Here is a 23,115-nt window from a genome sequence, read left to right as displayed (position 1 = left end):
CTATCTTTCCTTTCAGTTAGTCCTGACAAAGGGTCTCGGCCCGAAATGTCGACAGCGCTTCTCCCTATAGATGCTGCCCGGCCTGCTGCGTTCCACCAGCATTTTGTGTGTTGTTGTTTGAATTTCCAGCATCTGCAGATTTCCTCGTGTTTGCTGTGACAATGCTCCAAGTGTGGTTTAACTGTAGTTTTACAGAGCTGCAATATTATTTCACAGCTGTTGATTCCAGTACCCCTACTAACAAAGGCCAGCATACCACACATGATTTTATCCACCCTATCAACTTGCACAGCATCTTTGAGGAATCTATGGACCTGAACCCCAATATCTCTCCATGTGTCCACACTACTAAAAGTCCTGCCATTAACCTTGCACTTCACCTTCAATTTCAATCTTCCAAAGTGCAAGACTTCACCCTTTTCTGGATAGAGTTCAGTCTGCCACTTCTCCACATCCTGCTGTAACCTACAATAACCTTCTACACAATGCAACTAATCTTTGTGTCATCTGCAAATTTACTAACACATCCTTCCACTTCCTCATCCAAGTTATTTATAAAACTAGTGAAGAGCAGGGTTCCCAGAACAGATCGCTGCAGAACACCTCTAGTCATCGACCTTCAGGCACTCAATCCATCTACTACCATCTCTGCCTTCTGTGGGCACGTCAATTCAGAATCCATGCTTCAAAGTTTCCATGGGTCCTGCGCCTTGTGACTTTCTGGATGAGCTTACCATTAGGAACCTTGTCAAACATCTAACTAAAATCCATATACACAATCACCACCGTTATCCCTATTAAGACTATGCCTCTCCAAGTGCTTGTAATTCCTGCCTTAGAAATGCTCTCTAATAGTTCCCTTACCACTGACTTAAGTCTCAGACTATAATTCTCAGGATTATCCCTATTACCTTTCTTGACCTTGTCTGTTTGACAAACTTACTGGAGTTCTTTGAGGACTTAACAAGCGCTGTGGATAGTGGGGAACAGGCGAATATTGTATACTTGGATTTCCAGAAGGTGTTCGATTAGATGCCACCAAAAAAGACTTTTCCATAAGATAAGGATGTATAGAGTTGGGGGTTATGTACTAGTATGGATAGAGGATTGGTTAACTAACAGAAAGCAGAGAATTGGGACACATGGGTGTTACTCTGGTTGGCAATCAGTGGTGAGCAGTGTGCTGGGCCCGTAATTGTTCACGATATACATTAATGATCTGGAAGAGGGGACCGAGTGTAGTGTATCTAAGTTTGCTGATGACACTAAATTGAGTGGAAAAGCAAATTGTGCAGAAGATATGGAGAGTCTGTAGAGAGATATAGATGGGTAAAGTGAGTGGGCAAGGGTCTGGCAGATGGAATACGATGTTGGTAAATGTGAGGTCATCCACTTTGGAAGGGAAAATGAAAGAGCAGATTATTTAAATGGTAAAAGATTGCGGCATGCTGCTGTGATGAGGGACTTGGGAGTGCTTGTACATGAATCACAAAAGGTTGGTTTGCAGGTGTAGCAGGCAAAAGGCAGCAAATGAGATGTTGGCCTTCATTGCTAGGACTGACTTTAAGAGCAGGGAGGTTTTGCTGTAACTGTACAGCGTACTGGTGAGGCCACACCTGTAGTTCTGCAGTGCATGCAGTTCTGGTCTCCTTACTTGAGGAACAATATACTAGCTTTAGAGGTTCACCAGGTTGATTCCAGAGGTGAGGGGGTTAGACTACAAGGAGAGATTGAGTCGCTTGGGACTGTACTCTCTAGAACTCAGAAGAATGAGAGGAGATCTTATAGAAACAAAATTATGAAAGCCATAGACAAGATAGAGGCAGGAAAGTTGTTTCCACTGGTAGGTGAGCCTAGAACAGGTCAAACTTTTTGACTTGTGGGCCACAAAGGGTTCTAAAATTTGACAGGGGGGCCGGACCAGGAGCATATGGACGGAGTGTTTTGGTAATACACCTCATAAGAGAAAATAAAATATCATGGGATATGTAGAAAACATGTGCTTTAATTTCAATTGAAAATGAACAAATGCATTACAACAAAATATCTGTCTTTGAAGTCCCATGGTATTTAGCTATTTATTGAAATGACTTTTAAAACACTGAAAATTAAATGAAATACAGTTTTTTTTAAATAGTAACAGTTATTATTTTAAAGCACCGAAAATTCTGTTATCCTTCAAGATATTATCATCATCACTCTCCTCCTGACTGTCTTTATTTCAAAAACGGTAGGAGATGCAGGTCTACTTGTCCTGCTCCTTCTTATTCAATTGTCCCCTGTGCCAAAACTTAACAACGACCAGCACAAGGACAGAACAGTGACAGCGCGCCAGTATGCGGAGCACGTTATTTGATCTGGAGCGCATTTTTTATTTTGAGAACGTACGTGCACCTGCGCACTACTCATGTCCATCACTTAACAGAAATGACATGTAACATGTAAGGCTTATTGAAAAAAATATTTTCAAATGCATTTTTTACATAACACAACGAAGAAACTTATTTTTAATTTCAGTGGGAACAGTGTTGTTGGTCTCCCTTTTTAGCCAGCGCATCAAAGTCTGGATTTAGTTTTGTTGTGGCGATTCTCAGGATGGATCTGAGGTGTTGGTCAGTTAACTTGGATCTGTGGCTGGCTTTGTTGATGTTCATGACGCTGAACGACTGTTCACACAAATAGGTCGAGCCGAACAAAGAGTAAAGCGCAAATGTGGAGTAATACGCTGCACCTCAACAAAGGTCAATGTATATAGAGTGCGTCATCTATTGGGAAAACGCCAGAATTGCAGGGAAAAAACGTTAACAAGGTTTATTAATATAATTTCATCAAGTTCTGCGGGCCAGATTAAAAAGCTTAACGGGCCGCATATGGCCCCCGGGCCGTAGTTTGCCCATGCCTGAGCTAGAACTAGGAGACAGCCTCCAGATTCAGGGAGTAGATTTAGTATAGAGAGGAGAATGAACTGCCTTTCCCAGAGAGTGGTGAAACTGTGGAATTCTCTGCCCAATGAAGCTATGGAGGCTACCTCAGTAAATTTATAGACAAGATTTGGATAGATTTTCGCATAATAGGGGAATTAAGGGTTATAGGGAAAGGCAGGTAGGTGAAGATGAATCCCTGACCAGGTCAGCCATGATCTTACTGAATGGCAGAGCAGACTTGATGGGCCGGATGGCCTACCCCTGCTCCTATTTCTTATTTTCTTGTGTTCTTAATTGAACAACAGATCAACATTTGCCATTCTCCAATCATCTGGAACTACTCCTGTGGCCAGTGAGGACAGAAAGATAATCATCATGCCTCAACAATCCCTTTCTTCATTTCCTGTATAATCTGGGGTATGTCCCATCTGACCCTGGGGAATTATTCATCCTTAGGTTTTGCCTAAAACTCCAACACTGTCACTTTTTCAACCTTGACATGCTCCAGCACGTTAGTTCTACACTGACCACATATTCATCAAAGTCCCTTTTCCTAATGAACAGTGAAGCCAAGTATTCGTTAAGGTCTTCACCCATCTCATCTAGCTCCAGGTACATTTTCCACTTTATCCCCAAGAGATTCTACCCTCATCCTAGTCATCCTCCTGTTTCATGTGTACGTATTAAATGCCTTGGGATTTTCCTTAATCCTACTCATCAAGGCCTTCTTATGTCCCCTTTTAACTCCCTGAAGTCTATTTTCAAGCCCCTTCCTGGCCACCTTATGACCTTCAAGGGTCCTGTCTGAAATTTATTTCCTAAACATTAAATATGCATTTTCTTCCTCTTGATTAAATATTTCATCTCTTGTCAAACATGGCTTCCTTCACCCTACTGTCCTTTCCCTGCCTCAATGGGACGAACCACTTCAGGACCTCATGCCAGTACTTCCTAAACAAACTCCACATTTTTGCTGTACATTTTGATGAGAACATCTGTTCCCAATTTAACCTCCTAAATTTCTTTCTAATCCCATTGTAATTAGCCCTTGCTAATTACTTTCCTGTATCATTTGTTCCTGTCCTTGCTCATTACTATCCTAAAGGTGAGGGAGCTGTGGGCACTGTCACTGAAATGGTCACCAACGAGATTTGTCACCTGACCAAGTTCATTGCCTAGATCCAGTACTGACTCACCTCTAGTCAGCCTGTCCACATACTGTGAGAGGAATCCTTCCTGGATACACTTAACAAAATCTGTCAAATTTAAATCTATATTGGGGGAAGTTGAAATCATCCATGAGAAAAACTCACCTTTCTGAAATTTCCTCAGTGTCGTGGGTACGACTGACCTTTACGATACTCTCAACAGAATGATTGCTCCCTTCCTTTTTCCGACTTCCACTTACACTGACTAAGAACACAATCCATCAATGACATCCTCCCTTTCTGCAGCTGTGGTACTATCCCTAATTAGCAAAGCCTCTCCCCCCTCCCCCCTTTTGAAACATCGCCAGACCATCAAGCAGCCAATCCTGACCCTGCAGCAGCCAGGTCTCTGTAATCACCACAACATCATAATACAATGTACGGATCCACACTCTAAATTAGCAACCTTGTCCTTAATACTTCTCATGTAGAATAAACACAATGCAACCCACCCAAGGGACTGCACTTACATCCAGTGCCTATCCTTCCACTCAGTCTGCCTGCATATTGCATTCACCTTCATACCAGCTGTTTCAGCATCTGACCAACGACTCTGGTTTCTGTCAACCCTCCTGCGCAGCTCTACCAAACCTGCTGGCAAGGACGTTGGTCATTCTTGAGATTGGGAGTAGCCCTCCCTTTTGTACAGGTCATACCTTTCCCAAAAGAGACCCAACGATAAACAACCCTGAAATCCTGCCCCTGCATCAACTCTCCAGCCACACCTTTATCTGCCAAGTCATCCTATTCTTACCTGGTGCAGGGCGCAGACAGTAATCCAGGGTCCTTGAGGCCCTGCTGCTTGGTTTCAGTCCTAACTACCTACAGTATATCAGGACCTCATCCCTTTTCCTAGCTATGTCATTGGTACCAATATGTACCACAACTTCCGACTGCTCACACTCCCCAGTATGAACGCTTGGACTCTATGTGAAATTTTGACAACATATGATCCGGGTGAATCAACTGTCTGTTCCCCTAGTCAATGAATTCCCTGACACTTCCTCACTCTTCTTCTTCCCTTCCCCTTCACTTCTGAGCCACAGAGCCAGACGGGTCATTTAGGGTGGTCATCTTCCCCAACAGTATCCAAAGCAGTACATTTGTATTGAAGGGAACAGCCAAAGGAATATCTTGCACTGGCTGTCTACTGTCTTTCTCCATCCTGACAGTCAACTGTTTAACTGCCTCCTGATTCACAGGTATGACTACCACCCTGTAACTCCTGGCAATCAACTCCTCAGCCTCCCCAGTGATCCACAGTTCATCCAGCTCCAGCTCCCGTACCTCAACATGGACTGCAAGGGCTGCAGCCAGATGCACTTCTCACAGGTGCTGGAAGTACTCAGCAGGTCAGGCTGCATGTGTGGGAAGGAAAACAGAGCTAACATCTCAGGTCAAAGACCCTTCATTAGAACTTCTTCCGGAGATATGGCCATAAATGTAGTCTGACATGTTTAATATTTCAACTTTTCATGCCTTTGGCTTAGTTCTCTATGTAACAGGTGCCTGGGGTTTTGATGGCCTCCAAAACACAGTTGAATAAGTTTTAAATCCATGGTAAAGCTTTACTGATTTTTTTTCCTCATTGCACTAATGATCTGTATCTGTATTTTGGGCAACCCTCCAACTCTTCCAGACGTAACAGCATGCTGTATAAAAGATATTAAAAGAGCCAGTTAAGAGAAGGGCCATAGAAATCAACTTTCTACTGTGCATGCTGCACAATGCTTCAGACGTTAAAACCATGAATCCGGTGTTTTAGTTCCAAAGCTGTGTGACAAGTGCAAACTTGCCAGTGATGTCCCTGGCCCTGTGGCAGCTCTTAAAGTGCTGGTCCCACCTTCAGGTACTGGGGCCAGTTCTGAGGCAAACTGTTCAAGCACTAGGTGAGTGTTAGAAATGGGCAGCCCAGGTGTTAACGAAGCCTGTGGAACATTGCCACCAGAAGCCTGGATCCTTTTTGTGCGACCTTTCACAAGAAAGAAAGAAATACCGGCCATTTTTAAGATGCAGGGCCTCGGAACCAGAGACAATTTACAGATTTGCTCTACTAGACTACTGGATCCCTCAGGTACACTCCACAACACATCTTTAACATTCAATAAAGGCCTGCTCTAGCATTCAAGACTCCGGTGTTTTCTAATTTTATATTTCATATTGCATTAGAATATTGCTGCTTGCATCTCTCATTTTCTAGGTGGGCAGGGAAGTCTGGCGCAATTTGCACAAGGTAGCGCATCACCTTTCATGACCAGCTTTCAGTAAAAGCAAGAAAAGTGTGATGCACCAGAAGTTGCACCAAATGAAACCATTTTTCAAAGCAATGTATCAAATCTTTTACCCATTGGGAATCCCCCATTGTTTCTATTTCCCACAGGAGGGAGGAGAAGCAAGCAGAAGTCAGCCTGGAGCACCAGAGGACCCTTGGAAATGGTTCACAGACAGCAGACTATAGACCATCCTTCCCAGCTCCAAAGCAAAGTCACAAGCCAATCCTGCTCCTGCATTTGTGCACTGACTTCTGATCAGCCTCTGGAAGCCTTCCATTTCCCAAACCCCACCACCATTTGAAGGTGCATCAGCTTCCACTGTCCAGCTGCTGCATCCGGGAAGCCATTTCCAAATTCTGCCCATGGCAACAACTGTAACAGCATCGGCCTCCCATTATGTTGCGAGTCGTCTGTCCCGTGCGTCAGTTCAAAGAGCAGGACTCCAAACCGCTAGCTTTCCACCTGCAACAGGAGACACTCCAGTGGGCAGTGGGAAGGCCACGGTTGGTGTTACCCAAGATGTCGCATTGGTGCCATGTCATTGCCCACACCAGTGGGAAACAAAACCAAATGTCACAAGTGAACTTGAAATCCCCAGCCAGATTCTCACTCCATTGCCTGACCGAGGCAGTCCTTTCCAAGCAGACACCCGAATGGTTGGAGCTACGTGGAAATGCCGCCCTTTACATCCTGAAGAAATATAAAGAAACGTCAGATGCTGGAGATCTGAAATAAACACACTCAGGCAGGTCAGGCAAGATCTGTAGGAAACATAGTTAATGTTTCAGGTGGAAGACCCTTCTTTATAACTGGAGTAAGAAAAGGCAAGTTCCCCTCGCAATTTAAAACAAGTAACTGGATAAAGCAGTGGGCAGTCTTCTATCCTGAGCAAAGTTTCAGGTTGTAAATGCTCCAACTGCAGAAGGGAGCGGCTGGCAGCAGAGTCTCTTATCCAAGTCTCCCTGAGGACGTGACAGCCACTGTGAGCAGTAGGAACCGTCAATCACACCCACATCTTGCCGGCATAAAGCATATTCATCTAAATATCCTTGTCTTTGGTGGGAAGGGGAGACCAGGATGTATCTAATGTGGAGTCCAACTCATTTTGAGTTAGGTTTTCAATACAATCTGCAAGGTGCCGAGATGGAAAAGAACATGTTGCCAGGAGTTGGCAGCCTCCTTCTTCCCCTCCCGCCCAACACACCCTGCTGTTGCTGGTCAATGTTCGCTCATAGAGGGCCTGAGGCTCTGCCTGCTGCCAAAATCTACCTACAGCTTGTTGTTTTACATTAGAACTGGATTGAAAATGAGAATGACCTTGGATTGCTGTGATGGAGCGAGCACGAGGCTTGGGAGACTGAGAATAAAACAATGTCATGCTCCGTGACAATACCCAGCACGAGAAGAGTTCCAGTTCTCCATCCAAACCTCAACCGTAAGCCTCATTCTCCAGTTTGGTATGTTGACGTTTAACATAAATAGGAATACCAAATTAGGATTAAGGATATATGGGAAAACTAATTTATCTCCTGCTGCCAGGAAGTAGATTTTCCTCAACAAGGTTAATTAAATTTTCCTGAACCCTGGTGCTCTTCAGAATCATTTCTGTACAGATCCTCAGTGACCGGCAGAGAAGTACACTGTGGCAGGATTAATGCTCTGCACATAAACTCTCTGTAGTCAGCATGAAGCAAAACTCTAATTAGCGCCTGTTCTGAAAAGGGTACTCACATAACACAACTTACTGCTGTGGCTTTTTTCCCTGCAAATAATCCTTCCTCTTTTTCACCACCAACACCCCCTCCCCCTCACCAACCCCGTTAGCACAATGTCCTCTCATAACAAAACTTTCCAGCATTCTAGACAGCCTTTTAAAAGAAATGGCGACAGTACACATGTGAATTGCAGAGCCAAGTGTAACCACAAAGCAATTGCCCTCTTCCTACGGAGGATTTAAATGATGGTGGGACAATGTACTAACATCACCACCTAATGTCACAACCTTCATTGTGCCCAGTAAGGAACATCCCATCTGTCCATGTGTCAGTATCACATCATAGGCAGCCCATTGTTGCCACCACCTTTTACCTCAGAATCAGGTTGAATATCACCAGAATGTGTTATGAAATTTGTTGTCTTTGCAGAAGTAGTACAACGCATCACAAAATAAGAGAAAAAATGAATTTCATGCTGTTGCCCCTACATTTCTGAGGCAGTGTAGACACTTGGGCAGCTGTCGGCAAAGGTCATGTGCAAATTATCAGGTTACCTCATGCATAAAATATTAAAATACTCTCACTTCCATGAAAACTAAACTCGGAAAGAAAAATGGAGGGTTAAGGGCTACGTAGGGGGGGGGGAAGGGTCAGATTGACCTTAGAGTAGAATATCATAGACCAAAGAGCCTGCACTGTACTACACTGTTCTGTTTTATGCTCGATCAGTACTTGGTAAATTAGATTTAGATTTTTCACAATGAGCTCCAACTTGGACAGAATTATATAGCCAGCAAGAAAAGGATGTTCCTTTGAGGTTTGAATACGAGTTTGGTTTTAAATTAACCACCTGCTCTCTTTGAAATCCATTTTTTTTCATTCACCCTCCAGCTCTGCATCAACAGCACCTTCTAGATGACCTAGATCCAAATGTCCCACAATTTCAGTGATGCAACACAATGCTAATATTCATTACTACTATATAGCAAACTGTCTCTGGAAACTGTAATTTTGTTTCCTCATGCAGAGATTAGAATATCCTTCACTCCTGACTAAATCACTGGCATGAGTTTAATTAGATATTTCAGTAACTTTTTTTTAACCCTTCCCAGAAATCGTTACCGACTATGACCTTTTTCCCTTATTGTTACAGGTATTCATTAGCATTGCTGGAGAATTGATTTCAAGAGAAGGGGTTTTTTCTGATTGTTCAAGTTATTAAACTTGATGTTTTACACTGATGATTAGCACTGTTGGTACCTACACTGGTATTTTACCCATCCAAGCCCAAGTGCTTCAACATGCGCCTTAGGAAAACCCGATTTAGCATTCTTCAGGAGATGCTCTGGTGTGTTTCAGTGTCTAATTAGGTTTAGGTAACCTCCCAAAAACAACTTAAATGGGGATAACCACTATGTACAAATGTTCACTGTGCACTCTTCTTCCTCTCCATGCTTTAATTTTAATTCATCAAATAAAACAATTCAATCTGTATGCTCCTAATTTTTATAGTACAGTGTCACAGTTACTAGAAAAGCAGCCTCAGACTCCATGAACTTGGGTTCAAACCCAATGCTGAGGCTTTATAAATCACTGCAGAGGGCTCTCTCGGAGTATTGAGAGCAGTTTTGGGTCCCTTATCTAAGAAATAATGTGCTGACATTGGAAAGGGTTCAAAGGAGTTTTAGAAAATTATTCTGGGATTGAAACGCTTATCATACGAGGAGCACTTGATGGCTCTGGACCTGGACTCACTGGAATTCAGAAGAATTAGGAGTGGCCCCATTCAAACCCATTGAATGTTGAAGGGCCTTGATAGAGCAGATGTGGAGAGGATGCCTCCCATGGTAGGGGAAATCTAAGATCAGAGGGCGCAGCCTCAGAATAGAGAGACGTCCATTTAGAATGTAAATGAGGAGGAACATCTTCAGCCAGAGAATGGCGAATTTGAGGAATTCCTTGCCACCAGCAGAGTTGGAGGCTCAGCCATCGGTACACTTATGGCAGAGGTTGCTAGATTCTTGATTAGTCAGGACATGACAGGATATGGGGAGAAGGCAAGAGATGGTGCCCAAGGGGAAAAATGAATGAAATGGCAGAGCAGATGGTGGGCCAAATGGCCCTTTTCTGCTCCTATATTTTATGGTCTAACCTCTGGTGCTGTCTGTCTGGAGATCAGATGTTCTCCCTGTGATCATATAGGTTTCTCCCACATCTCAAAGATGCAAGGTTTGGTTGGTTTATTAACTACTTCAATATTTTCCCTGGAGTGCAGCTGGATAGAATCTGTGGGGAGCTAAATGGGAACTTGGGAAGAAAGTGGGATGACTACATTAGTGTAAACAGGTACTGGGCCAGCACAGACTTAGTGGATTGAAGGCCAGTCCCCATGTTGTATAATTCAGTCAAAACATTAAGGAGTTATCAAATGCTTCGAAAGAAGATTGGAGATGGGAGGGGAAGGAGTACAAGCAGACAGGTGATGTGTGATACCGGGTGAGCGGGATGGTGAGTGGGTAGGTGAGGGGGGTAATGAAATTAATCCTTCCCCTTCCCACCACCACATTCTTATTCTAGTTTCAAACCCTTTCTTTTCCAGTCCTAAAGAATGACCTTGGCCCAAAACATCAACTGCTTATTCCCTTCATAAGTGCTGCCTGATGTGCCTAGTTCCTCCAACATTCTGTGTGTGCAGCTGAAGACGTCTGACATCTGCAGTGTCTCATGTTTATCAGATTCTGCCTTGGTGAGAGTTATAAAAACATAACCTAGAAAATATCATCTACTCAATTGTCTAAATTAAAATTTTACTCAGAAGTTAGCATTTCAAAGTCAAAAGAACATATCAAAATGCAACAAATATCACATCTATGGCAGTACAAATGGAGGATTAAATAAATGGTAGACTGAACACAAACCAGCATAAAACTGCAAATTAAGCCCGAGTGCGTCTTGCTGCATTTTATCACTACCCACCTTGCAGCACCCAATACCACTAATAGATATGTGTTTCCAGCATTTCTGCATCAGGTTAGATTTCCAACAACTACAGTTTGTTTATTTTTCACAATACTGTCAACTTTTGTGTTGGCTGCAAATTTAGAAATTATGGCACATACCTGCAAGTCATGTTTAATCGAGATTTTAAAAAAAAGTAATGAGCCTAACTTCGATCTCCGTGGAACACCATAATTCACTTTGCTCTGGCTTGAAAACTAACTATTCACTCATGACCCCTCTGTTACCCGTTACTTAGCCAACTTTGTATCAATGTAATCAATTCCCCTTCTACATCATGTATTTTCCCCAAGGGTTTCTTTTTGCTATTTTCTTCCTGCCACTTTCCATTTTTGAAAATATTTATTAAAATTGCTCAATCACTCTTTGACATCTTTATCAATATTTTGTTCATTCTTTGAGAATTTGAGTTGGTAGACATATTAAACTTTTTGGTAATGTCTGGCCTTCAATCTAACATAATAACCTCCTTGGTTAGGCATGGAGAGATAGTTTTGATTTCTCAATGGAATGTATGTTTGTAAGAAAGTCTAAATATTTCATTTATTGTTTCTCATTGTTTATCTTCTAGCAAATCTTTTCAATATATGATCCCAGTCTAGACTGGCCACACACTAAAGAAAGTCAAAGACAAATTTCTAACAGAGCTGGCTCTCTTGAACTCTATACAAGACTATTGTATTGTGGCCACTTTTCCCAAAGAGATATTTCACTCGAGATTATTATTACCATCACATTACACAAGATAGAAGATAACCCGTTTCCTAGTAGCTTTCCTGATTCTGCTAAAGAAAGCTATTCCCCAAAGTGGGGAACAAGGTGAAAAGCCATCAAGCTGCCATCACCAATCTTCCTTCATGATTCTGTCTACAAGCATTGCTCTTTGAGAATCTAATTTCCTCTCCACCCCTGATGATTTGGTTTCTTGTTCTGCTATGCCAAGATTAATCCCCACTATCCTTTATAAGTTGCCAACTCATGCCTCCTCATTGTTTTTCTTTTCTGAAAGCAAGATCTACTAGAATATTTAATTTCCAATCCAGCAACCATGTTACTGTAGTGATTAGCAGCTCAAACCCTTTTGGTCTCAAATTGTGCCATCCAAAGACTAAGGAGCTGATGGTGGACCTGAGGAAGGCTAAGGCACCGGTGACCCCTGTTTCCATCCAAGGGGTCAGTGTGGACATGGTGGAGGATTACAAATACCTGGGGATACGAATGGACAATAAACTGGACTGGTCAAAGAACACTGAGGCAGTCTACAAGAAGGGTCAGAGCCGTCTCTATTTCCTGAGGAGACTGAGGCCCTTTAACATCTGCCAGATGATGCTGAGGATGTTCTATGAGTCTGCGGTGGCCAGTGCTATCATGTTTGCTGTTGTGTGCTGGGGCAGCAGGCTGAGGGTAGCAGACACCAACAGTATCATTCGTAAGGCCAGTGATGTTGTGGGGGTGGAACTGGACTCTCTGACGGTGGTGTCTGAAAAGAGGATGCTGTCCAAGTTGCATACCATCTTGGACAATGTCTCCCATCTACTCCATAATGTACTGGTTAGGCACAGGAGTACATTCAGCCAGAGACTCATTCCACCGAGATGTAACACTGAGCGTCATAGGAAGTCATTCCTGCCTGTGGCCATCAAACTTTACAACTCCTCCCTCGGAGTGTCACACACCCTGAGCCAATAGGCTGGTCCTGGACTTATTTCCACTTGGCATGAATAACAATATTATTTAATTATTTATGGTTTTATATTGCTATATTTCTACACTATTCTTGGTTGTGCGGCTGTAACAAAACCCAATTTCCCTTGGGATCAATAAAGTATGTCTGTCTATCTGTCTGTTTTACATTTGCTTTGTGCAATCAGGTGTAATTCACTTAAATTTTACCTTTTAGATTTTGTTTTGTTTTCTGAGAAGCAATTAAAACTGCAGATACTGGAATCCAAATTGAAACCAGAAATCCTGCAGGAACTCAGTCAAACAGTAGCGGTGGAAAGAGGAACCAGTCAATGTTCTCAGCAACCCTTCATCAGGACTGGCTGGTAAGGAATGGGGAGTTTACAGTGTTTAAACAGAGCTGGGGGCTTGCCCTGGGGGCAAGGGAGGGGAGTGGGGGACAGTGGTGAGGTACAAGACAAAAACCTATGCAGAAATAGGTTATGAACAATCAGGAGCATGTACTGAGAAGCGGCACGAGTTTTATGTCATTTGTGTGATTGGCAACGTGCTTAGGGTTTAGATAAAACTGTTGTTCTTCTAGTTTATGGTAGCAAGATATGTTCAAGAAACAGTGAGAAAAGGACATAAGCAAGATAATGGGAAACAATAGGAGAGTTTACCTGAAGCTGCTAATTTAATACATTAATTTATTGAGATACAGCGTGGAACAGGTCAACAGGTCTTTCTGGACCTTCGAGGCGCACTGTCCAACATTTCTAACCCCCCCCCCCCCGCCATTTAATCTGAGCATAATCATGGGAACATTTACAGTGACCAATTAACCCACCAACTGATGTCTTTGAACTGTGGGAGGAAACCGGAGGACCTGGAGTAGACCCACATGGTCACGGGGAGAACGTATAAACTCCTTACAAGTGGTGTGAACTCTGTGTTATTTGAGCGAGTGGCAATGTGCTCAGAGTTTAGATGAACTGTTGCTCTTCGAGTTTATGTTAGACCACACTATAGCATTGGAATAGACTGCCGGAAGACAAAACACATGAAATGCTGGAGGAACTCAGTAAGGCTGGCAGCAGCAATGGAAGTGAATAAAACTGCAGATGCTGGAATCCAAATGAAAACCAGATCCCCCGGCATTTTGTATATTCTGCTTTGTGCAGATTTTCTCATCTCTGCGATTCTACTGCTGTGACAGTTTGGAATGGGGTTGAGAACCGAAGTGGCATGCAATAGGAACTTCAGGACCACATGCAGCCCGAGCGCCGGTATTTCACAAAGCAATCTCCTAACCTGGGTTTGGTTTATTCAGCGCAGAGGAAGCCACACTGTACAGGCAAACAGTGAATGCAATAGCAGACAATACGCTACTTCACTTTCTACTGATGTATTACTACTACTGGAGATGTACCAGGAATCTGGCTGCAATGTAGAGCATGTCTTATGAGGGTAAAGATCAAAGTAAAGTCATTATCAAGAGATATACTGTATATGTCACCATATACTACCTGGAGACTCATTTTCTTGCAGGCATTCACAGTAGATACAAAGAAACAGTAGAATTAATGAAAAACTACACACAAAGATGGACTGTGCAAAAGGTGGCAAACTGTGCAACTAGTTCAATAAGACAGTTCGAAAGCACATTTCTTCAAGGAAAGTTACAGGCTGCAGATTTCTGCAACAGTAGTTCAGAAAAAGGAACTTCAGTGAGCTGCCGGAAAATCATCGACCCGTTGTCATCTTGAACGACAATTCATAAGTTGAGTGAGCTAGAGCTTTTTTCTTTGCAGAGAAGGAGGATGAAAGGTGGCTGGATAGAGATGTAGAAGATGATAAGTATATATATGAGTAGATAAAGTCTTTTTCCCAGGGTAGAAATGGCTAATAGATGGGGACATAATTTTAAGGTGGTTTGGAGGAAAGTTTTTTTTGGGGGGGGGGTGGAATGTCAGAGGTAGTTTTTTTTAAAAAAAACAGAGTGGTAGGTACATGGAACATGCTGCCAGGAATTGTAGTACAGGCAGATGCATTAGGGATATTTAAGAGATTCTTAGAAAGCACATGGTAGGTACATGAGTAGGTACATGGTAGGTACAGAGTGGTAGGTACATGGAACATGCTGCCAGGAATTGTAGTACAGGCAGATGCATTAGGGATATTTAAGAGATTCTTAGAAAGCACATGGATGAAAGAAAAATGGGGGCTACGTGAGAGGGAAGGGTTAGATTGATCTTAAAGTAGGTGACAGGGTCAGCACAACATTGTGGGCTGAAGAACCTGTGCTGTCCTGTACTGTTCTATGTTCCATGACTATTGTTGAACTCTGTGAACTTTCCTCTCACTAAATCACCACCCAGTTTGCCATTTTGTTTTACAGCCTGACTTTACTTTAAATCTGTAACCTTTACCTAACCTAAACCCTGTCCCACTTCTATTATTTAAAGGTCTGTCTAATGCTCTAGATACCCAATTCGCTGGCTGCAGCCCAGTTTAATAACTTGAACTATCAGAAAAAAAATCTTTTCCCTTCTTGAAATATAGCATTTCATTTGCACACCACCGAGCTATGCATTCATCTGTTTGAGTATGCCAATTTGCACATGGCTCACATAACAATCCTGACATTATAATTTTTGAGATTATGTCCTGTGATTTGGTCCTTAGTTCCTCAAAGTCCCACAGTAGAACTTCATTCCTATCCTTCCCATATTATTTTTATTCCCACGTATATCACCAATAGATAATTCCCCTACATAATTCTTCAGCTCCAAGGACATGTACTCACTCAATACTGAGCAGGAATGTAGCCTTTGAGATTCCTGCTCACAGCTGCAGGAGACTGTATCCAGACTCGGAATGGAATGCTTCCGACTGGTCTTCCCACTTCAAAGACCACCATTCAGTCTGAGAACTCAGACAGATTGAAGACTTCCTGCAAATTCCAATAAGACAAAATATCCCCCTAAGATTCCAAGTTTCTTCCCTACTGCAGGAACAACTAGGCAAGAATTTTGGATTTAGCTGGTCACAATGAATGCACAGTGACAGAGATAGCAGAACCTGCTGGCTCACAGCTCTGGTGCTGGGTTCTGTCCTGACCTTGAATGCTGCCTGCGTGGGTGGAGTTTGTAGTTCCTCTCTGTGATCGTGTTAATTTTATCTGGTTGGTCCAATGTCCTCCCACATCCCAAAATGCGTGCTAACTGACTGTGGCTGCATATTAGTTACTAACTAACTACCGGCTACACACCAGCTAACTTGCCACTAATATGTACCTGAGTGGTGGAGTCTGAGGAATCCAAGGAGAATATGTAACAGAGGGGGGAAAAAAGTAGTGGAGGAATGGGATTGTTTTGTGTGTTAGCAAAATCTCAATTGGCCAAAATGACATCATTCCAAATTGTAAGAAATTGTGGAACACTGTAGGAAAATGTGCTTCAAATGAGATCATTGCCAAATAGTAATAAAGGCTCCAGAAGGGGACATAGTCTCAGGGTGGCATGAGAGCGTAGTGGATGGGGCAACACTTTACGGTACAGGTGACCTGGGTTCAATTCCTGGCACAGCCTGTAAGGAACTTGAGGAAACCCTGTGGTTATTGTAAACTGTCCCGTGACTAGGCTACAGTTAAATTGACTGATTGCTGGGCAGCACAGCTCAAAGGGCCGGAAGGGCCTACTCCTGATGTCAATAAAATAAATAAGTTAAAATACAGAGCTAGGGAATTGTGCTGATGGGAGTATTCAGTTGCTCAGTGTGGACAGTCAGGGGCAAGAGAAATAAAAATCAAAATAAGGATTCTAAATTCATTATAGCTGTAGGATTCTTGCTAAGAATCAATAACAAATCACTACACAAAATGTACAAAAGCTACAGCAAAAAGGATCACTTACAAAATTACAGTAAATTCTCTGTCTAAGTTATTCCCAGCTATTGGAAGTGTAAGTCTTCACATGGGATAGGATGCGAAATCATCATTTAGTTCTTCAGAAAACAAAAGGCATCCTGGTACACGTTTCACACTTGTGGCATCAGGCAGGCAGGACACCATGATGTTCTCCTATTCAGTTTTTAACCTTGCACCTCTCCCTTAGATTCAGACATGACCTCAGTAAAACAGCTCATCTGAAAGACCGGACCACCAGCAATGTAGTAATCCCTTTGTTGTCCACAGCAATGCCAGGATTATATTTTCCACTCATTTAGAACAGGACTTTAACTCAGTTAAATGCATTATCACCAAGCCATGATTCATATTTTAATCACAACAAAGCTTGGGGGGCGGAGGGGGCGGAAGAATTGAACCACAAAAAAAATTCTTCTTTCCAATTCTTTCAACATTTTAAACAATTTAAATGTCAGAACCGTCCGAATGAATTCTAAAATTTATACCTGCATCAGACATCTCAGCCACAAAACAACTAGTTTTACATATCCCAGCCAACACAGGCCATTTACATGTGGCTCATCGAATACCAGATGTTCCTCATTTCGTTTCTGATTAGCGAATATAAATGAGGAATGGATATTTCCCTTGGGGAAGTGATCTTAATTCCAATGAATGCATACATACTTCATAATGGAGTGTGCGGTAGTAAAACAGCAAGACGAAAGCAGTCTGCACAGGTGTCATTAATCACTGTAAGAACTTTACTTCCTTGGTTACCAACTTGTGGTAGGCATCTAGGCAAGTATACCCAGGATACATATAACAGCATCGTGTCGGATATGAAAGGTGAAGTAAAAGTCACTCCACATGCTGAACCATAGTAAGGTGGGCATGTTAATGACACATTATCAATTTCTAATGGCCAGTTTCACAGAAACTACCGACTTTGTAATAAGCTACCCTAACTTGTGGTCAACTCTTGATGTATATACAAATGAATGAGATGGAGGAATAGGCACCTGTTCCCTCAAGCCTGCTCTCAAATTTAATAAGGCTGTGGCTGACCTTACTGTAAACTCAACTCTGCATTCATATACGAAGTTTAAAAAAAAAAGACAGGTACTGAGGTTAATATAGCCAAGCCGAAGCCATTTAACCAGATGGCCACAAGTTAGTAGTTAGTAAACTGGAATACTAAATTAATGGGAATTAATTGGGATACTTATAAAGATTAGCCAACATTCCGTATCAGATTGGGAATCAAGACCAGAAGGTGAGCCATCGACACAAACATATTACACCGAACAGCAAGCCACCAGAAAAGCTCTGAAACTGGTCCTATTGCTCATATTATTAGCAAGGTACAGCTCTACATAGACTTACAGATCATCAAAGTTTTACATTAATAATCCAAGCAAATCCGTCCAACTGACAGAACACAAGAATAATTTGTTTAACAGGTACTCAGCACTAAATGACAGAATAATTCTGAAACCTCTCAGTGTTTGTAGGAGTCTTAATAAAATGTGCATAAATAATGCACATATCAATAACACGCAAGGATAAAGTTATATTAAAAGGTTTACAAACAGGGAAGGTGATTTAGCTGCACTGCAGTAATGCTGACACATATAAAAAGAATGGCTCAGAATGAAAATCCATTGGTTTTGCCATGGCCGTGCCTGTCAGTGCAAGAATTGAATTTATTTTTGTTTGTTATTTCTGCAATCAAGACAAAGGATGCTACTGATGGAAAACAATGTTTCACTTTCCAGCCCAAATGACAGCATCAACGCTCAGTGACCAACAGAGTAAATTCCCTTTTTTTAAAAAAGGGATATATTTAGTAGAAGTCTTTAAAAATCTAAGTAGAAATGCTTGGAAATGCTCAACTGTCGCATTGTGTCTTGTCCATTACCAGAGTAGAAACCCTGAACTTCCAACTTCAAGAAAGCACCTGCTGACATTAGAGAATTTTCACATCCAATCCTTACACTGAGTTGTAACAAGAACTTTTGTTTTCCGAGCTCAAGCCAAGTAAGTACTGAATTGAAATAATCCAAATTTTAGTGCCCAGAAATGTAAATGGACAACTTCATTGTTGTGCAACTGAGAAACTGGACTCCCTCCCTCCTCCAGAGTGAAATGGTAATTCATTTTCACAGAAATGTGACGAGTACTGCTCGACACTGATCACCCTTCCAACCCTGATGCTGTTCCTCTTGCAAAACCCTCTTCCCAATCCCCAACAATAGTTACAGACAGAATGACTCACAAATTAAGAATGATTGTAGCACCTTTTCCTCTAACCGAATTTCTGCACAGACACAGACACATGATGTAACAGCGGTTCAAGTTCCTTCCAGGATGGAGAGGGAAGGGTTTCCTTGTGCGTATAATGAGTAAAGTGCAGGAAAATCTTAATGATGACAATCAATGCAATTACACAGAGAATTTATGAGCAATTTCAAGACTTGCGTAGAAAATGTGATTCTATCCAAGTACTTTCCAACCATGGTAGGAGCTCCCAACAAGAATTTGCACTTTAATAACGGGGCTGAATCTGACATCCTAATGAAGGGTGGGGAAATGGACAAGGAAATGGGCATACTGTATTCCTAGGGGATGATCAGACACTTAGACCTTTGGGAAATACTTGTGCAGCCTCAGATACAAGGCTTTACATGGAATATGCAAAGAAATACAGTCCATTGAAGAAAATTTTTATTTTTTTTGGTGTGGTGGATTCCACAGCAATATTTCAGGATACCCCTATCTACAGAACTGCTGGCTGCATTCCTTCTGTTCAAGACACTTGAGGCCCAGATCTTTTCTTTAGAGCATATTAGCTGCAACAAACCAGCATAATGTGACAGCTGGTTTCACTACTGTGTACACTATAGAGTTCATACACAGGCACACGACGAGCACAATCAACAACCATCCTCTTTCAAACCATGTACTGTTTCAATGTGATACTTTCATCTCATTGTACAGCAGGATTTTAAAAAGTACACCATATGAATGACTTTCTAGAGCAAAGTACTCATGAATTAGGCCTTGAACATTGAGATCAGGTATCTCTACAGCATCGGCAATCACCTGGGTAACCTGATGCCAAAAAACGGACATTATTCAAGATGTGATTTGACCAGAGTCTGAAGCCTCTGAGAATGGTTTGGTCTGGCATTTGTTCTACTCCATCTTATAGTTAAAAATTCCATTAATTCTGTTGATTGCTGCTTTTCATTAGCAAGAGCTGCTGAACTTCAAAGTTTGCCAAAACTGTTTTCAATTTCATCTTTGGCTATTCCACATGATTTTGCATGCAGTTTGGTTCTCCTTGCTAAACAGTTGTTCACGTCCACCCTAGCTCAGTGTTGGTATGTGTGCTTTCAAGCAATAGGGTGATAACTCACGGGACATTTCAGAGCAGCCCTGAGGAAGCGCAGGATCAAAGTTTTGAAGACAGCTTAAAAAAAAACACAAGATTCTGCATCTGGCTCAGTGAAATGCTAAAGAACTCCCAAAAGTATCTGAAAAGCAGCAGGGTTTCTTCTAAATGTGTTCAACATTAACAGTTTGAATCAACAGATAATCCCATCAAAGATTCCTTTACCGAGACCCTACTGTGTGCAAATAGCCATTACACTTCTTCCCATTGTGGCTGGACTTCAGAAGTATCTTAATAATTGTGAGGAACTCTGGACATCCCAAAATCTCTTTAAAAACAAATTTTTACTGTAATGCTGTGGTAAATTTACTGGATCAGCAGCTGAAGTTTTCCCTCACTATAGGAAACATCCTCTCCATATCCACTCTGCCTAGGCCTTTCAATATTTGATACGTTTCATGACATCTCCCCCCCTTCCCCCCACCACGTTCTTCTAAACTCCAGTGAGTAATGGCCAGAGCCATCAAATGCTCCTCATACATTAACCCTTTGATTCCCAGAAACATTCTTAAAGTAAATTTATTATCAAACTACATTTACGTCACGATATACAACCCTGATTTGTTTTCTTGCAGGCATTCACTGTAAATCCAAGAAACACAATAGAATCAATATTGTACCCAACTGGATAAACAAAAGAAAACATTGAGCAATGGATAACAAACTGTAAATATACAGAAAAGAGCAAAAACAATAATAAACGAGAAATATGAAGAACATAAGATGGTGTCCTTGAAAGTGAGTACCTAAATTATTGGAACAATTCAATGGTGGGGCAAGTAAAGTTGAGTCAAGAACCTGATGGTGGAGGGGTAGTGATTGTTCCTGAACCTGCTGGTGTGGGTCTTGAGGCCTCTTACTACCTTCTTGATGGCGGCAGTGTGAAAGGAGCATGGCCTGGGTGGGGGAGGGGGGGTTCTACGATGATGGATGCTGCTTTTCTGTGTAGCACTCCGTGTCAATGTGCTCAATGGTGGGAAGGGCTTTACTCCTGATCCACTACTTTTTGTAGTATTTTCCATTCCAGGGCATTGGTGTTCCCACACCAAGCCATGATGCAACTAGTCAATAAATGCTCCACCACACATCTACAGAAGTTTGTCAATGTTTTAGACGCCATGCAGAATCTTCACAAACTTATGTGGAAGTAGAGGTACTAGTAGATTTTCTATTCTCCCTCCTATTTGCCAATTTATTACCGCCTTTGATTTGGCCAAAGATAGTGGTGTCATCAACAAACATAAATATGGTATTGGGTTGTGCTTAGACACACGGTCGTTACTGTAAAGCGAGTAGAGCAGGGGCTAAGCACACAGCCATACAGCTTCGGTGTGCATCTGTGCTGATAAAGATTGTGTAGAAGATGTTCTTGCCAACCCAACTTGACTAGAGTCTGCAAAGAAAAAGAGTATCCAATTGCACAAGAAGATATTGAGGCCAAGGTCTTGGAGCCTATTGATTAGTTTTCGGGGACAATACTGTTGAATACTGTCATCAATAAAGAGCATCCTGATATATGCATCTTTGCTGTCCAGATGTTCCCAGGTCGAGTGTACAGCCAAAGAAATGGCACCTACTGTGGACCTCTTGCGATGATAGCCAAATTAGACCAGATCCAAATTGTTTCTCAAGCAGGAATTGATATGTTTCACCACCAACCTCTCAAAGTACTTTATCACAGTGCGTGTAAGTGCTACTGGACTATAGTTGCAGGTATTGTGGCAGGTAACCATGTTCTTCTCAGGAACCGGTATAATGGAAGCCCACTCGAATCAAGTGGGTACCTCAGACTGCAGAATTCAGAGGTTAAAGGTATTGGTAAACAATCCAAACAATCGATCAGCTCAGGTCTTTAGAACTCAGCCAGGAAGCCCATCTGGGGCGGATGCTTTCTGTGGATTCACTCCCCTGAAAGATGCTCTCACATCAGCCTCAGAGACTGAAATCACAGGGTCAGAGAGGCTGTGGAAGATTGTGATGGTTTGTCCATGTTTTAATGGTCAAAGCGAGTATTGAATGCATTGAGTTCATCTGGGAGTTGAAGCCTTGGTGTCAGCCATGTCACTTGATTTCACCTGTAACAGGGAATAGCATTCAAGCCCTGCCACAGCTGTCAAGCATCCCTCAGTGATTCCAGTTTGGTCATTTCACGCGCGAGATATCTTCCTGGAAATCGTATCACTGATGTGGCCCTCGGTAGATTGCAGATCTCATGGTTCATCCAGGAAAAATCAGAATGATTTTGTGGGGACTGTTTTTGTAAAGTCCGTGATACTCATTCAATTCATCTGATGAGTCCTTGAACAGGGCCCAGTTCACTGACTCAAAGAAATCCTGTAGCCACTCCTGTCTCCCACGACCACCTCTTTGTTGATCTTATCTCTGGAGCTTTGCTCTTTAGCCTCTACCTGTATGCAAATAAGAGAAGGCAGCCAAGTGATTGGTTCTCCCAAAAAGTGTTCTAGGCATGGAACAGTAGGCATTCCTTTTCCAGTAGAGGAAGGCAGCTGGTGTCGTCTCTGGTGCTCCAAGACCAGTGGCATTTGGTTTGGGGTATGGATCCCAAATCTTGTAAATAATCAAAGGGACCAAACTGCCCAGAGAGAAACACAACTAGAATAAATAGCGACAGTTGTCCCAGATTTAGAGCTCTTAAAGGGCCAAATATCAGTGTGGTTGCATACACTGGGCAAATAGGTCTTTCTAAAAAGAAAAGTAGGTCAACACTGCAGAGCCCATAATGCCTATTCTGCTTTGAAAATCAGCTTTCTCCTTAGTATGCATGATGCTATTCTTCAACTGCTTTTGTAAAATAACATGTCTGTACATAGTTTCCTTCATATAAACAAAATCATCAAATCTTGCAGTGAAATTAACAATTGAGTGATTAGAAAGAATGAGAATAAGTATGAAAGTTAGAGAAGAACCTGATTTTAGATAATAAGCCT

The 23,115-nt window shown here is 42.1% G+C and overlaps 1 protein-coding gene across 9 annotated transcripts in view; it reads right to left on the bottom strand.

Moving 5' to 3' along the window:
• n4bp3 (NEDD4 binding protein 3) overlaps positions 1–23,115 on the bottom strand; it is a 144,416-nt gene that overhangs the window by 111,717 nt on the left and 9,584 nt on the right. The window contains exon 1 of one of the 9 annotated variants that reach the window (XM_059990095.1): positions 15,610–15,969. The exons of the other annotated variants lie outside the window; for them this stretch is intronic. The gene's annotated coding sequence lies outside the window, so the exon portion shown is untranslated. Of the gene's footprint in view, positions 1–15,609; positions 15,970–23,115 lie in introns of those variants that run through there. 9 annotated transcript variants of the gene reach the window in all.

This window comes from Hypanus sabinus, chromosome 15 (genome assembly GCF_030144855.1).
Source record: "Hypanus sabinus isolate sHypSab1 chromosome 15, sHypSab1.hap1, whole genome shotgun sequence".
Taxonomy (NCBI): domain Eukaryota; kingdom Metazoa; phylum Chordata; class Chondrichthyes; order Myliobatiformes; family Dasyatidae; genus Hypanus; species Hypanus sabinus.
Note: the sequence above shows the minus strand (reverse complement) of the source record. Positions and strands in the feature narration are given on the sequence as shown.